We start from the raw sequence: 15,547 nt of genomic DNA, 5'->3' as shown, positions 1-15,547 counted from the left end.
TTACTCCGAACAAATTTTTAAAAAAGCACTGGATGAAGTAAACGAAGGCATAAAAATTAATGCAGAATTGACAAATAACATCCGATATGCAGACGATACAGTCGTACTTGCCAGTAGCATCGATGAACTTCAGTATCTTATGGACAGGGTACAAAGAGCGAGCGAAGAAAGAGGACTTAACCTGAACATAAATAAAATAAAATGGATGCTGGTCAGCAAAGCTGAAAAACCTGCCAGACAATTGAAAATAAAAAATCAATTAATTGAAAACGTTGACTCGTATGTATTAGGCCAGGGGGCATCTGTAAAAATATTAGTACATTTGGATGTTGAGGGGTGACTCATATTTTTTGCAGAAATTGCTTGAAAATAACTCATATAATAATATTTGAGTTATCCTCCCACTCAAAAAGGTCCGGAACATTTATTAAATCATCAAAGTCTCAAAAAATTAAGGAAAAATTCGATTATTTTCATCGTTTTTTTATTATAACATTAAAAGTATTCATTTCCGAGAAAAGTTCATAAATTATATTTCCTACAATATAGGATTAGTTAAAATTTTAAAAAATTGTCACCCTTGTTGCAAAATAGCAATAATTGAGAAAAAATCATAAAAAAAATTATTTGCATTTTACGTTTTTCAACCATTTATGCTGAACTTCATCATCATCATAAGTGGCTCGACAATCCGTTGTGGATCTTAGCCTGCTCACAAAGAAATCGCCACTCCTGTCGATTCCTGGCAACTTCCCTCCATCTTCTGACCCCTAGAATCTTTAAGTCTTCTTCCACATCATCAATCCACATCTTCTTCGTGGTCGTCCTCTACTTCTTGTGCCCTCTGGTTTTGAAAATGTTAATCTCTTAGTGTATCCGTGATCTGACATCCTAGCAATGTGTCCAGCCCATCTAAGTCTCTGCACTTTAACGAATTTCACAATATCTGGATCGGTGTATAACTGATAAAGTGCAAAGTTGTATCTTCGACGCCATAGCCCATTTTCATTTACTGCCCCAAAAATCTTTTTAAGAATTTTTCTGTCAAAAATACCAAGAAGTCTTTCATCACTTTGAGATCGGGTCCACGTTTCAGCTCCATATATCAAAACCGGTCTTATTAAGGTCTTGTATATATTGAGCTCTACTGCACGTTTATATATTTTTATTTTTTATTGTTTATGGAGACCGTGAAGAGTTCTGTTTGCTATTGCTATGCGTCTTTTTATTTCATCGCTTGTCGTGTTTATTGAGTTTAACAGCGATCCAAGATATGTGAATTCCTTGACTTGCTCAAAGGTGTGATTGTTAATTTGAATTCTCTGTTGGATATTTCTGGAGGTTTTAGAAACCAACATGTATTTGGTTTTTTCCTCGTTTACCACAAGTCCTAATTCACTTGCCGCGTCCGCAAGCCTTGTAAAACACTGCACCATGTCTCTCATACATCTGCCCACTATAACTATATCGTCAGCGAATGCGAGAATTTGCGTCGATCTATTAAAAATAATTCCATTCATTCTAATATTTAATTATGCTGCACTTAGGACCTTTATATTTCACCCAGAAAAAATTTATGATAAAGTAAAACAATACTGTACATTTCATTAAGATTCTTTTTCTTTTATTTTCATGGCCTCCACCTCTTAGGTACTTGGTCAGTCCTCGATTTCATTAAGATCAACTAAATAGATTTTTCAAAATAAATTTTGCAATCCAGCTTTCGCAAAAAAATAAATTTTTTCAAAATGTGGCAGGACTGAAAATAAAGCAGACAGGAAATTGATATTTTTTAAATATAGAAGAATACTGTACTTTCATTTGCAATTTGCAAAATTAAAATCGGTTAACTACCACGACGTCAGGAATTTTTTTAAATAACATTAATTTTTGGTGCTACGCGCAGGACAGTGGATACGTTTGCTCTGATTGGGCATTCCAATGACCTTTGATAATAATTGATAAATTTTATTTTTAGTACATTTCGATATAAATAAATAAATTTGTTTATTGCAAAATAAAAACATACTCTGCCCTTTAAAATAACACTTTTTTTAGCAAAAACTTTCTTTTATATATTTAGCTTATGGCTCTATCACAGTTTTTGTATAAAAATAAAGATCACAATACATTAAAACTAATAGTAATTAATTTTTATAAACGAAAATTTAGTTGATAAATATATTGAATCGATTCATTGGTCGCCATTAAAAAATCGGACCAATTGCCACTGTACGATCTGATGGGGCATTCCTCCACCAAATGTTTAACCGTTTGTCTTTTAGCACCGCAATCGCAATTTGGAGAAGGTATTTTTCCCCATCTAAAAAGTAAGTCAGAGCACTTACCACAGTTGGTTCTAATTCTATTTAGTGTAGTCCAGATCCGTCTTGGTTGATTGAAACCCTCTGGTTTGCTTGTAATACATGGCATATTTCGGATGTCAGGTGGAGCATTCTTCTCCCAATCTTCTTGCCAACGGTCGGTTATTTCGAAATTCATTTCAATTAGTATCCTTGCAGAATCCAGAGGGTTTTTTCTTGAATGAAGCCTACTTATGTCTCTGTCGTTAATATCAACGTGAGAGCGGAGTGCAGGATCGGCGTTAATTTTTCTATACTCCCTGACAAGAGCATGTTCTCGACGGATTTGTGAGGGGGCTATGTGGCTTAGTGTTGGTAGCCAATACGTTGGTGTGGCCTTGATTGTATCTGATATAATACGTAAAGTCTGGTTTAGTTGGGCATCAACACGTTTGGTGTGTGGGCTGTTGAGCCATACCGGTGCACAATACTCTGCAACTGGATACACGAGTCCCAGTGCTGTCGACCTAAGTGTATTCGATGAGGAACCCCATGTGGTACCGCATAACTTTTGTATAATATTGTTTCATGTTCTAAGTTTTGCCGTCGTCTTTGTAAGATGTTCTTTAAAGCTTAGCGTTCTATCGAGTGTCACACCTAAATATTTTGGGTATTTAGTATGATTGAGAAGTCTGTCCTCAAAGTGGATTTTTAATTGGTAATTAGCCAATCTCTTGTTTAAATGAAAGCATGATACTTCCGTTTTGGAGATATTGGGCTGTAATCTCCATTGTCGGAAATATCTCCCGATGATAATCAGGTCGTTTGTTAGTATTTGCTCAGGAGTCTCCATTTCTTCATGGCTCGTAGCAAGTGCCCAGTCATCTGCATAACCGAACTTCTTTGATATGGTTTCAGGCATGTCTGCTATATAAAGGCTAAAGAGTAGAGGGGCCAGTACTGATCCTTGTGGAAGACCGTTGTTCAGTTTCATTTGGGTACTGGTCTTATCGCCCATGATGACTTGAAAACTTCTATTGCAAAGCATTGTATTAATGACATCAATAATCTTTCTGCATGGAATCGCTCGCATTAATTTATATATTACCCCTTGTCTCCACACGGTATCTTACGCTGCTGATAAATCGATGAAAACAGTAGATCATTTTAGTTGTTTTTGAAAGCCTGTTTCTATGTAGTTAGTCAGTGCTAGGACTTGGTCTGTGCAGCTGCGGTTTGGTCGAAATCCTGCTTGTTCCACAGGTATATGTTGAAGTATTGTTTGGCTAATTCTATTATATAGCATTCTTTCAAAAAGTTTGTAAACCATAAAACTTTCTTTGTCCATATATTTTAACATAGATAATAAAAGTTTATAATTTTTAAACATATGCAATTGTTTTAGCAATATTTCACAAACAATAATCAAATTAGTTTGATTTTTGTGGAATTAAAATATTAAAATACAACAAAATGTAGAGTAAGAAAATAATATATTAGATAAAGATTGGAAGAAATTTTGGTGGAAATCAACTTGTGAGAATCGAACACCGCTGTACTGCGCGTAGCACCAAATATTAATGATTATTTAAAAAAATTCCTGACGCCCTGGTAGTTAACCGATTTTATTTTTGCAGATTGCAAATGAAAGGTACAGTAAAGGTCCAAAGGAAAGGTCCAAATTTTAAACGTAAGGTATAATATTCGTCTATGTATAAAAAAAATTCAACTTGCTATCTGCTTTATTTTGAATCCTGCAACATTTTGAAAAAAATGAATTTCTTTTGCGAAAGCTGGATTGCAAAATTTATTGTGCAAAATCTGTTGTACCGATTTTAATGAAATTTACAGTATTATTTTATTCTATCATAAAGTTTTTCTGGAAAAAAAATGAAGGTCCTACATGTAGCAAAAATGGTTGAAAAACGTAAAATTCGGATCCTTGTTTTTTTATGGTTTTTTTCGCAATTATTGCTATTTTGTAACAAGGGTGACAATTTTTAAAATCTTTAACTAATCCTATATTGTAGAAAATTTAATTATGCAACTTTTGTGTTTATACAACTTTTCTCGAAAGTGAATACTTTTAAAGTTATAATCGAAAAACGAAGAAAAAAATCGGATTTTTCCTTCATGTTTTGAAATTTTGATTATTTAAACAAAGGTCCGGACCTTTTTGAGTGGAACGATAGCTTAATTATTACTATATGAGTTAATTACAAGCAATTTCTGCAAAAAAATATGAGTCAACTCTCACCGTCCATCTCAAAACAAATGCGCCGTGGACTATATATTTATACCTTGGAACAGTCGTCAACTCGAAATGGGATCAAACAACCGAAATACGATCTGTAATTGAAAAGGCTAGAGCAACATTAACAACATGAGAAATATATTCACTCATTCCGACATATCTCTCCCACTAAAAATACGGCTGCTAAAATGCTATTTATTTCAAGTCTTGCTGTATGGCACAGAGGCATGGACACTAACGGAAATATTAATGACGAAGCTGGAGACATTCGAAATGAGGGTGTATCGACGTATCCTCAAAATATCCTGGACGACTCATACCACCAACGTAGAGGTATTGCGCCGATTGGGCGCAACAAAAAGAAATCTCTTTCACGATTAAGAAACGGAAACTTGAATACCTCGGTCATATTATGAGACATGATATATTATATACTCCAACTGATAATACAGGGTAAAATAGAAAGTAAACGCGGACCCGGAAGAAGAACACACTCATAGCTTCAAAAGTTACGTAAATGGTTTGGACTAACATCGATTCAGTTATTCAGAAACGCCGCAAACAAAATTAAAATTGCTACGATGATAGCCAACGTCCGCAACGGACAAGGCACATAAAGAAGAAGAAGAAGAAGCCGCAACAACTAAGGCCGTTGGCATGGTACAGTTGATTTATTGAATTGTTAACAAATTACAATATAACAATTTTTAACAAATTACAAAATACAAATTTTATTAAAAGGATTAGTGTCTGTGATATTTTAAAGTTTTTTTCCGGGCATAACTGGAGTACTGTTGGCAGTCCGTTAATGTATGGTTTACGGTAAGGGCACACTTGCACTTTTGACATGTTGAACCTTCATCGGTGGACATCAAGTAGCTACGTGTCAATCTTGTATAGCCAATCCGTTACGAGTAATTATAGGTTGAATTCTGTGCAAGGATGTATCATAATTATTATATGTAGGTCTGGATCCCGCGTATGAAAAAAAAAAGTTGATTAATAGCAATCTGAAATTTTTTTAATAGCTCAAGGGTGTCTAGTCGGACCAACTTTGATGTATGGGAACACTGGAACAGGGGAAGTTTTAATTGTGGAACAGGTTAAAAATTTGTAACATTAGACTACGAAAACGTCCCATGTATTTTGTCGGACAGAAATTCCAATTAATTTGTGACCCTTTCGTTAAACTGTCCTGCAAAAATCAGACTTCTATTTATCACCAACGGCATTTTAATGACTTTAACACGTAGAACATATCAAATCACAGGAATTATGACAGGTGACAAATAGCAGTCTGATTTTTGCATGAGAGTTTAATGAAAGGGTAACAAATCAATTGGAAGTTCTATCCGACAAAATACATGGGACGTTTTCGTGGGCTGACGTTCCAAATTTTTAACCTGTTTCACAATTAAAACTTCCCCTGTTCCAGTGATCTCATACATCAAAGTTTTTCCGACTAGACACCCTTAAGCTATTAACAAATTTTCAGCTTGCTATTAATCAACTTTTTTTATACGCGGGATCCAGACCTATTATTCGAAAGAGTTTGCCAAGATTCAAGGATTGATTTTTAACTTAGCTTTATGGTCTTTGCTTAATGGGATCGTTGTTTGGCTAATTGATGAAGTAACAGCTTCTTTAGCATGGCGATTAGCAGTTTCGGTCATATCGTAGCAGCTTTTCATTGGTTAGAAATTCATAATTACCTGTTCAACTTCCTCTTCAGCGGTTGGTAAAAGACAATGGAATTTCCTATATAAGTTTTTAAACATTTTTTGTTTGATTATTCAATTTCCCTTGCTAGGTTTCCTCCAATTGTCGAGACATATTCCCAGTATTCTTTTTAATCATCTGTATCGATATTGTCTGTTTTGTTGGCTCCACTTCTTTAACCTTTAATACCCGTGGATCAAGTTATAACATAACTACCCGCTTGGCGTACTTTATACACCACAAGGAAAAACACGTAAAAACAGCAGATTTGTTTTTTTTTTTTTTAATACACTTAGTTGTTTGTTATAAGCCCTATTCGGCATCAGCAAATACTTGGAGTTCCTTCCCAGTAAGCCAATTGGGATTTATAACTGGAATCTGATTCCATGATAAATAAAATTACTAATAAAAAATTTTTGGAAATGTGATTTTTTACACGGGAAAAATATTGTTTATAAAGAAAAATATATTTTGTGCCATAATGACTTAAAAAATAATTGAAAGGTGTACTTATGTATATTACTACTTATATTATTATAATCATGGCGTATATTGTCCACCACCAGAAACAACAAATAATAAACTGTAAAATACGATCTTCCCAGAACGCCGATTATAACGAAACTAAAACCAATTGTAAAGCACATTCCAGTGACAGGTTAGGTTAGATAGATAAACAAGGTCAAAAATTAAATTTTTAAATATATTTGCAGTAGAATTCTTATATCTGGCGTACAAAATACGGCAGCGCTTGTAGTTAAAGGTTAATGGTTCTCCAAAGTTTATTAGGTTTTGGTTTGGTTTGTTGTATTTTATGTTTGAATTACTAGTATTTTAATTTTTCAACAGGAAACTTACGTTTTGTGTATTATATTAGTTAAATAACTTCATTAATACTTTACTATCGGATTCTTTTTATAAATGTTCAATCATAAATAATTAATCCCTTAATTTGTAATCCCACATTAATCTTAACTTCATAATTTTTTTTGTTTCATCGTGTTTAATAATTGAGACATAATATATCGATTAATAGTTTAATTACCAGTTTATTCAACTAGCTGCAAATTTAATTAATTACCAGATAGTATTGCAGTACGTAATGTCATATTTTAAATTATTTTTGTCGTCTTTCAAAGTACAAAGGTTTTGTTCCTATGCTAGAGACATTAACCTTTCTGCTGAGGTGTACATTACTGGTGAAGTTATAAATTTGTGGGATTCGAACTCTTTTGAGTGCAGTCTATCATAAAATTTTACCTAACCAACAACTGTAGCATATTAATTCAGTAGCTGTCAATAAAATCACTGTTGTTCACTATAAATTTTTAACAAGCTTGTTATTTTTTTCACTAGATTTAAGTATTCTACTGGTTTTACACTGTTTTCTTTTCTTTCGTATCTTTTAAGTAGATTTTAAACGGACTCTAAACCAATTCTAAAATTTCTTTTCTAATTAAAGCAGATAATTTTCGAATAAGTTTTTGGCCTTATTACTTTATTTACCATTTGCGGAGGCGTAAAAGTTTTTTTTATAAGATTAAGAACTAACTTCGTAATCGATCATTCAGAAGCACATTAACTCTACGAAAAAATATGCCTAAAGGGCGTGAAGTCAAGACAAAAATTAATTTTTTCTAATGTTTAGAGAGTTTACCTTAATCCAATCGAAACAAAAAACTTTCGACAGGTTGTAGAAACCCTCGTCTACGGTTTAAGGGTTGAAGGCCTGCGGGATCAACATACTTTATAAATTGGATAAACGGTTTTGGTGTTTAACTGATATAGGGGTAACGTATGTATATTAAAATTTGATAACAAGATAATAATTCTAGATTGTATACGTGGTGGCGGTCACACAACAAATAATATTATAAAAAACTAAGTTTTCAATCTAATAGCACATAAAACAACATCCAAAAATGTTACTCTACATCCCACCAGATTGAAAACAATGGTAACCTTCTCAGGTATCACCTCCGAAGCTTCTACAATTTGCAAGCCATAACGGATGCTGAGACTAAAGAAGATGAGGGAATTTTACAATTTATAATTCACGTCCCATCTGCTCAGCGCGGTAAAGTTCCAACGAGATAATACATAATATTATGTATTATTGTGTTTTCAATTTATCAATCAAAGGCAAAATGAAAATTAAATTAAATTTTTTTTAAATAACGCGGGCACATAAATTTGATACACCCTGTATATTGATCTGTAAATATTTATTAGAATTTAGTTTGGATGTAAGTGGATTTCTTTTTTTTTAATGAGCTTTCCGATGAACCATTAAAGGCTTTTGTGAATAATTAAAGTGAAAAGGACGATGTATTTAGTTTTAGAATGGAAAAAGATTGTTTATTACGGGAACTATAGAATCCACAGGTAGAGGTAATTATCATTTTCTAGAAAAATGGTTTAAAAGAAAGTTTGGAATTTTAATATCTTTGTTTCACCCCGAGTAAATGTTGTAGAGTTCCCCGAAAGTAATTAGGATGGCCGGAATAATTTTGAAAGAATGACTGTTTGTTTGTCGAATGGAAAAGAGAAATGTTTCTGATTCTTGGCAATTTGGAAGGGGAAAAGTGGTTTGAATGTTGAGTGAGTTTGAAAAAGAAGTCAGTATGTTATTGGCATCGCTGAGGAGCAGTTCGACGTTTTCGTGGATATATAGTTAGCAAGTACCAGTGGTTGTTGGATAGTGGAGAATAGTGCTGAAAAGTGGAACGAGAGACAGATCAAATTGAGACGAAATACCTCTTTGATTCTGTATTATTGTGAGAAGGAGAGCAGAGAATTTTTGGAGATCTGTTTGAATCGAGTACTGGTCAAAAGAGACCTGGCTTGTTGGAGAATTGGTGCTGGTATGCTGACAGTTTTGAAGCTGGAGAACGGAGAGGGCTTTGATGAGTAGCCTTTAACATAGTCAACGAGGGAGAGCTGTTTTGGGTCACGAGAAGATATCAGAGTGAGTGAAGCAAAAGGTCAGTCAACTTATGTGAAAGACATTTTTATGTTCGGAAACTAAAATTTTGAGTAAAAAGCGTAGGAATTAAAATTCCAATATTTCAAAAAGTAAATAGGAAGTATACATAATTTGGTTTTTTTATGTTGTTGTACCAAAGTCATCGGGAACAAACCGATAAATTGTTTTTTTTTAACTAGAATAAATTTAAGTGGTAAAAATTTCATTCGGACATCTGTGTCCACAGGTTTTAGATTTGATAGATTTTTAGAGTATTGATTTTGATAAATAAAAGACAATTCTGTATGTTTATTTTATATTTTTGCTTTATTTCTTTTTCCTTTTTTATCCCGATTAGGATCAACTAAGAGATACTGAACCCACGAGAGAAGATAAGTATAACGTAAGATAATTTAGACATTTTTTAATATTATAAAAAGGCACCCTGAGATTTTTTATTCATTTTTTATGTATGATTTGCGACAATTACATAATTAATCAAATAAATAATAATTAATATAAAATTAATAAGAAGCAGATCATAACAGTATATGTATACATTAGCTTTTCTTCGCGTGCCACTTCTAAAGGGGATTGGAAATCAACCAGCCCACTGTGACTTTGTTAGCAGCGCGCCTAAAAAGTTCAATCGAACTACACCCGAACCATTCACGTAGATTGCGAAGCCACGAGATTTTTCGTCTTCCCACACTTCTTTTGCCCTTAACTGTGCCCTGCATGATATATCTTAAAAGTTAGTAGGTACTTTTCACCCCTCATAATGTGCCCCAAGTATTCCACCTTTCTAGTTTTCATCTTATTTATGATTTCGCATCTTTTGTCTAAAGTTTGGAATACTTGGGTGTTAGTGACGCTGTCCATCCATGATATTTTGAGAATGCGCCTATAGATGCTTCGATATTTTTTGATTGTCGACTGTTTTAGTGTCCAAGCTTCAACTCTATATAACAGGGTGGAAAAGACATAAAACCGCAGCATTCGTATGAATACGTAACTTTATTTTGATATCACGATTGCAAAAGAGTTTGCGCATTCTCTTAAAGACTGATCTAGCAATTTCTATTCTGCATTTCAACTCTTTTGTTTAATCAGTATCGTCTGTGATCCAAGCAGTTGTATATTTATAACAGGACACACGCTCAATCGCTGTATTTTCTATTACAAGATTAGCTCTGGTGTTCTTTGATTTCGCGATTATCATAAATTTCGTTGTTTTCAAATTAATTTTCAAGCCGTAACTGTTATAGTATATATTGTGACTTTGAACGAGATGTTGTAGTTCTGCTAGATTTCCCGATAGGAGAATCGTCAGCATACATTATATGGTCCAACTCTGAATCGAATAAAAACGAAAACTGCCTTCATTATTTTTCATCTTTACTCAGAATTGAGTATTTAGAAACTGTCTTTCGGTCCTTTTCCTTGACGGAGAGAAGGTAAATGAGTGGCCAAAGTGTCCTATTTGCTTTCTCCTATTTTCGTCGTCTCTTGTGCTTATATATTGTAAAAGCCAGAGATACAGAATGCAGCCAGAAAGCAGTTTATTAACGAAAAGTCTTGGATTTAAAATATTTTTTATTATATTTTTATTTCCATTATTATAATTGTTTAAAAAGTAGTAAACTTTGTATCTAGGGCTTTTCGTTGTTTTCCTCGTTTTGCGAGAGATGTCGCTAGATTGCGTCTCAAAAGGTGGAATCATTGTTTCGCGATGGTTTCCCTTAAATAGGCAGGGTTGTTAATATTCGCTTCAGAGTTGTGACTGCATATCTTTACTGAAGATGCACGGGATGCTGAAATAGCTATATGGAGATTGTGGTCCAACTCTGAATCGAATAAAAACAAAAACTGCCTTTATTATTTTTCATCTTTACTCATAATTGAGTATTTAGAAACTGTCTTTTGGTCGTTTTCCTTGACGGAGAGAAGGTAAATACGTGGCCAAAGTGTCCTATTTGCTTTCTCCTAATTTCGTCGTCTCTTGTGCTTATATATTGTAAAAGCCAGAGATACAGAATGCGGCCAGAAAGCAGTTTATTAACGAAAAGTCTTGGATTTAAAACATTGTTTATTATATTTTTATTTCCATTATTATAATTGTTTAAAAAGTAGTAAACTTTGTATCTAGGACTTTTCGTTGTTTTCCTCGTTTTGCGAGAGATGTCGCTAGATTGCATCTCAAAAGGTGGAATCATTGTTTCGCGATGGTTTCCCTTAAATAGTCAGGGTTGTTAATATTCGCTTCAGAGTTGTGACTGCATAGCTTCACTGAAGATGCTTGGTATGCTGAAATAGCTATATGGAGATGGTGGTCCAACACTGAATCGAATAAAATAAAAACTGCCTTTATTATTTATTATCAGACATTATATTGTTGATCGTCTCACTATTTATTATCAGACCAACATCTTATTCCGCGAGTGCTTGTTGACAGATGGCTTCACTATACAGACTAAATAAAAGTGGCGATAAGATACATCCCTGTCGGACTCCTCGACGGATTTGATAATAGACGGATTTGAATAGACATATTCAGTACAATTCATAGATTATTTAAGAAAAAATTCAAGGAAAAATATTGAAAAATAAGCTAACGGTGGCAAATTTTTAACCTCAAAAAACAATGAATTTTGCGGTGGACATCAGAAATTAATATTGGATCATGGTAAACAAAAAATGCAAAAGCTTTTATTAGCTTATGAGTTTTTCGAGGTAAAGCTGTCGAGTTTTTTAGTTTTATCGAATTTTGACTTTTTGATATCACTCAGAAGTCAAAACAACGAATTTTTTTACAAAAAAGGGTGAATATCAACATATTTATTATTGTTAAACAAAAAACGCTGGAAGGAAGGGCCGCCCGAGAACTTTATCATACCGATCTATTATCGTTATCGTACTAGATACTGGCATTCTATAAAAATATCAAAGTTACTCGTTATTTTGATATTTTAGAAACACCTTGTATACTTGAAAATATTTTATGGTTCTAGGCATCATTAATTCCCGCATTTGAGAAAATGTTCGGGGACACACTATAGATTATTGCATAAATCAATAGAATATTAGTCATACTTTCATTTCAAATTAGTCCATTTTTCTGAGAAATTAATAGTTTACAATATTTGCATTTTACTGCATGGATTGTAATGAAATTTTGGGAGTAGCCCAAAGCCCAATCTCCTAATTCAAAGTATATCCTATATCCTATGGCGCTTTTATCATGGGGGCGGTTCTCACCACTTCTCGGGGATAGAACATTTTTATTCCGGAAGAATTTTAAGGAAATTTAAAAATGCGCTCTATAATTTGATCTTATTTTTTTTCACCCGTCCAACTTTTTGAAAGTAGAAATAACACTATATTAAGAGGTATTGCAAAAGAAAAACAATGCATTTAAATTCTGGTGAATGAGGGGTTAAATGTGTGTACTTCTCATTTTTCCTTAAAGTACATTAGTCATATATTTTTTTGCACCATATCTCGCTTAGTTTGAATGTAACCGACATTTAACGGTGCTCGTTTTAAAGGCCTTTTCAAGCACTACAAAAGCATGAGCACTTTGAGCATGCACCAAAAAACAAACTCATTTACCTACCATATCGCTTTTTGTATTATAAATAGAAAATTTACGAAGGAACGAATCTCTTTGTTATTTATAATTAAAAAATTTTTTATATAGTGTTTTTAGTTTGATGCATCGTTTTTAAGGTATTCACAAAAAACCGTCCGAAAACGTGTCATTTTTAAATGAAAATGGCCAATTTTCAACTACGCATAACTCAAAAAGTATTGAGTTCTCAAAAAAAATTATAGATCAGTTTTTGCTTAAAAATAGGTTCTCTAGCCACTTCCATGCTTATTTTGACCAATTAATTTTCCACCCCCTTGAAGGGGTGGGAATTGCCCCAAGATAAAAGCGCCATAGTATATAGGGTAGATTTTGTTTCTTGAGCTATTCCCTACTTACTGTGAATATCGATGTAGTAGGATGGAATTCGGAGCCAAATACTCTCATTGACTGCCCTATAATAATGCTCTGCTATGATCGCGTGAGAGGGGACACACACAAGATTCTAGCAAAATTTCAATTTTCTGCAACTTTTCGAACTTTTGAGTTACAGCGACAAGTTTTATGTCATTGGAAAGATAATTTTACATTGTTTCAAAATATCTAAAAATATACAGGGCATATGTAAAAAATTAAGGTTCTTTTTTTCATTTTCGGTTAAACCGGAAGCCATATTGTGGGTGAAATTTATTGTGATAATAGATAACAAAGTACTATATATGTCTGCCAAATTTCAAATTTTAGTTTCTATTACAGAGGTAGTTACGGGCACTCGAATATTTTTTTATAAAAAATTCATAACTCCCCTCTTATGAGGAGTTAAGAATTCTGACCAATGTTATTTAATTTACCGATAGGATATCAAAAATATATCAAAAATAAACAAATTCCTTGGAATCATTTTTGAGAAAATTCAGTTCAAATTTATGTCAAATTTTGACCCCTTAAATATAGGCAACTCATAACTTTTTCTGAAAAACGATAATATTCTTGTTATAGCCCCATATTTAGGCTATATAAATGTTTTTTCAAATTAAATTTATCTTAAACAGGTTTTTAGATTGGTAGGGAAATGTATCGGATGGGCGGTCGGCCATGCTGGCCGCCATTTTGGATTTGGAAATGTCAAATTCCGAATTTCTATTTACCTATTGATGAGCTAACTTTAAAATAAATTTCATTCGTTTCGGTCAAAATTTGCAAAAATGGGCCCCAAATAACCCCCCTATTTCGGCCCCCCTTTGAGAGGTTTTTTTCAAAAGCTTAGTTTCTCAACAAAATTCTCTTAAACTTACTCATACCGAATTTTATCGAAATCGGTCCAGTAGTTTTTGCTGGGCGGTGGCGACATACGTACGTACATACGTACATACTTCCGACATGTGCTTTTATTTGCTTTTTAGACTCAGGGCGACTCAAAACGTCGAAAAAAAGTGAAATCTGAAAAAAAATTTTTTGCACGATCCTATAACTTTATCTATTATACTCATACTGCGTATGTAGTACGATAAAGTAAAATAAGCATAAAACAAGAAATATCTCGACAGCGTTACCTCAAGAAATGTCTAATTATACGTTTTTCCTGCTAGGGACATTTAGTTTTTTTAGGTTTCCTTTTAGCAGGTACCCTCAGGTTTTCCCTAGATCACTTCCGATGTCATATTCGTCGTTAGCTGCCCAAAAAAACATTTTGATTAATCTTTTAATGAATTTGCCGAAAACTCCACAAGACGAGGTAAACAGTACGTACCTTGGGCAGCAGGTACTCCGGAGATAACTTACGACATCATATTCGTTTTCAGCGACCCCAAAAACTCCCGTGTAACAAAATTGAAGTCATTTCCGCCGATAATTGACGAGTTCTCAATTTTTTTATTTGTCTGTTTAAGATGCACTTTAAGAATGCATTTTTTGTATGCAGTTTTTTAATATTATCTCATGGCTAGGGGCCACAAAGTTTCCCGGCGTATTCACGAATCGAATGCAAAAAGAATTATTAACACGTTAATCGCCATGACACCCGACATGTGGGTTTCAGATCCTGTGGTCGTATACACCCCGACACCCATAGGGCAACCTTCACTACTAGCGGTAACATGAAAGCCTGTAACCCAACTGCAGTGCTTCGAAACACATTTATCTATATGAAAGTTTTTACAGAAGGGCCTGGCAGGTAACACTAGTAAATGAGCTCGGCACTTTTTATGTGTTTACTATGATTAAAAATTTTTCAAAAAAGGTTTAAGGATTTACGAAAAAATATTTTTATTTTAATTAAATAATACAAGCAGTTTTTATTAACTATACAGAATAATGGTGAACATTAAAAAAACATAAACAATAAAACTTAATACATGCATCACATGAAAATTTTAATTTTGGTCCCTTCTTCTGAGTTGTTTTTCTGCCTTCTTCAGCGCTTATTTTCGCGTAACATTCTACACATTTTCGACGATCTTTTGAAGCAACTTTATGTGAAATATGCTTTCTGATATCATTTTCTGGACATCTACTTCATCTATTTGTAACATACTTAGAGCAATGCTCTGCCTAAAATCCGTTATTGATATTTTGGAATTTGTCACCGTTTTGTATATTATAAAAACGTTTACTATTGCCCAGTCGGGATAGCATTTGACCTTGCATTAGGAGCTGCCCCAAATTGTATGTCTCTAATCTTAAGGGAGGGTCAATATTAGTATAAATTTAAAATCTCG

Source organism: Diabrotica virgifera, chromosome 9, assembly GCF_917563875.1.
Source record: "Diabrotica virgifera virgifera chromosome 9, PGI_DIABVI_V3a".
Lineage (NCBI taxonomy): Eukaryota > Metazoa > Arthropoda > Insecta > Coleoptera > Chrysomelidae > Diabrotica > Diabrotica virgifera.
Note: the sequence above shows the minus strand (reverse complement) of the source record.